The sequence below is a fragment of the Arachis ipaensis genome, chromosome B07, assembly GCF_000816755.2.
Source record: "Arachis ipaensis cultivar K30076 chromosome B07, Araip1.1, whole genome shotgun sequence".
In the NCBI taxonomy this organism is placed as follows: domain Eukaryota; kingdom Viridiplantae; phylum Streptophyta; class Magnoliopsida; order Fabales; family Fabaceae; genus Arachis; species Arachis ipaensis.
Window position 1 is genome coordinate 21,947,136 of NC_029791.2, and position 2,859 is coordinate 21,949,994.

Below are 2,859 nucleotides of genomic sequence, written 5' to 3' on the forward strand. Positions count from 1 at the left end.
ATAACTTTATATATTGTTTGATGTATTGTTTAATTAAGGAATACACTGGTGTATGCATAATTTTTTATATAAAATTAAACAATAGTACTCATATATAAAATAAAGCATGTATATTAATTTGATTAATTTGGTTACAGAATATTAATCACAAAATACCAACCAATTATATTATTATGATATTTGTTACTTGTGTCAGTTCTATTGTCATATGCTTTCATTTCTGTATTTTTCAAAATTAGTTATCATTATCCATGTCAAGTTTTATATTACTTGTATCAAATTGATGATGGGTGGTGGTTCTGGCCATTTGTCTAATTGTAGTTAATCAGACTACCTGTGTTTGTATTTAATTGGGTAACTCCACCTGTGTTTGACATTGGAGTTGAAATAAGAGTTGTATCAGTTGATATGACAACTTGTTTTTCTATTATTGATATGTTGAATGTTTCATCTTTATTTTTTTTTATCAAAACATAAGGTAGGAAGATGAAAAGAAAAGTAAACAATTGCAAGTAGAATATTTAAAAAATATTATTATTATTATCTTGACCATTAAATTTATTTTATGAAATAAATTTCTTAAAGAATGAATGATGTCTGAAAAAGTTGGACACCAAACTTTAATTTTAACATTTTATATCGTTAACTTTATAACTTTATACATTGTTTGATGTATTGTTTGAGTAAGAAATACACCGATGTAGTATAATTTTCTATGTAAAATTAAACAATAGTACTCAAATATAAAATAAACTATGTATATTAATTTGATTAATTTTGTTACAGAATATCAATCACAGACTAACAACCAATTATATTATTATGATGTTCGATACTTGTGCCAGTTTTATTGTCATGCGCTTCCACTCCTATATTTTTCAAAAGGTAGAATATAGATGATATTAAGAACTAATTGAATTCACAACAAAGAAAATTAGTTATCATTATCCATATCAAGTTTTATGTTACTTGTATCAAATTGATGATGGGTAGTGGTTCTGGCCATTTGTCTAATTGTAGTTAATCGGGCTACTTCTGTGTTTGTAGTTAATCAGATAACTGCATTTGTGTTTGGCATTGGAGTTGGAATAGGAATTGGAATAGGAGTTGTATCCGTTGATATGACAACTTATTTTTCTTGTCGAATCATCTCCCGATAAGTTGCACGTCTTCTAGCTAGGTGTTGCTGTCTTTATTCTTCGGTCATGTTTTATCTTCTTCGCCTAGCATATTCTGTCCAAGTGGGTCGACGTTGACGTGATTGTTGATATGTTGAATGTTTCATCTTTATTTTTTTATCAGAACATAAGGTAGGAAGATGAAAAAAAAAGTAAACAATTGCAAGTAGAATATTTAAAAAATATTATTATTATTATTTTGACCATTAAATTTATTTTATGAAATAAATTTCTTAAAGAATGAATGATGTCTGAAAAAGTTGGACACCAAACTTTAATTTTAACATTTTATATCGTTAACTTTATAACTTCATACATTGTTTGATGTATTGTTTGAATAAGGAATACACCAATGTAGTATAATTTTCTACGTAAAATTAAACAATAGTACTCAAATATAAAATAAACTATGTATATTAATTTAATTAATTTTGTTACAGAATATCAATCACAGACTACCAATCAATTATGTTATTATGATGTCCGTTACTTGTGCCAGTTCTATTGTCATGCGCTTCCATTCCTATATTTTTCAAAAGGTAGAATATAGATGATATTAAGAACTAATTGAATTCACAACAAAGAAAATTAGTTATCATTATCCATGTCAAGTTTTATGTTACCTGTATCAAATTGATGATGGGTAGTGGCTCTGGCCATTTGTCCAATTGTAGTTAATTGGGCTACTCCTGTGTTTGTAGTTAATCAGATAACTGCATTTGTGTTTGGCATTGGAGTTGGAATAGGAGTTGTATCCATTGATATGACAACTTATTTTTCTTGTCGAATCATCTCCCGATAAGCTACACGTCTTTTAGCTAGGTGTTGCTGTCTTTGTTCTTCGGTCATGTTCTGTCTTCTTCACTTAGCATATTCTATCCAAGTGGGTCGACATTGACATGATTCTTGATTTGTTGAATTTTTCATCTTTATTTTTCTATTATAAGTTTAGAACATAAGATAGGAAGATGAAAAAAAAAGCAAACAATTACAAGTGGAGGAGCTTTTTTATTCTGTTTCACGGTTGAAAGTGAGGTTTAGTTCAGTTCGGCTCCCTGTAGGGATTTGCTGACGAAGTAGATAGGCTATTGTCCCTCTTTATCTTCTCAGACTAGGGCTAAGACTATTGCCCGACTTCCAACTGCTAAGTATAACACTAGCTCTTCTCCTTGTACGGGTCGGGTCAAGATCGGAACGATTTGAAGTCTTGGAAGGCCTTCTCACATTTTGGGGCCCATTCGAATTTCTTCCCTTTCTTTAGGATCGAGTAGAAGGGGAGGGACCTTTTGACGGATCCGGCCAGGAATCTAGACAAGGCGGCTAGCCTTCCTGTTGGACCTCCTTTATGCAGGTCGAACTTTTAATGTCGAGTATAGCTCGACATTTATCCAGGTTTGTCTCCATGCCCCTTTTGAGTCAGCATGAATCTCAAAAACTTGCCCGTTTCCACTGCGAAAGTGCACTTTGTGGGGTTTAGTCTCATATCGTGCCTCCTTATAGTGGGTGAGCAGTTTGATTTTAATACCTTTCTTCATTGAAAGTGAAGAAGTTACATAACTCCCTCGTCAGTTAATGAAGAGTTTACAAAACATGACTGAGTACGTAGTTTTAGATTATACAGATAAGAGTAAAAGAATTAGATTATTGAAAATGTTTAATAAAATTTTTTTCTATTATAATT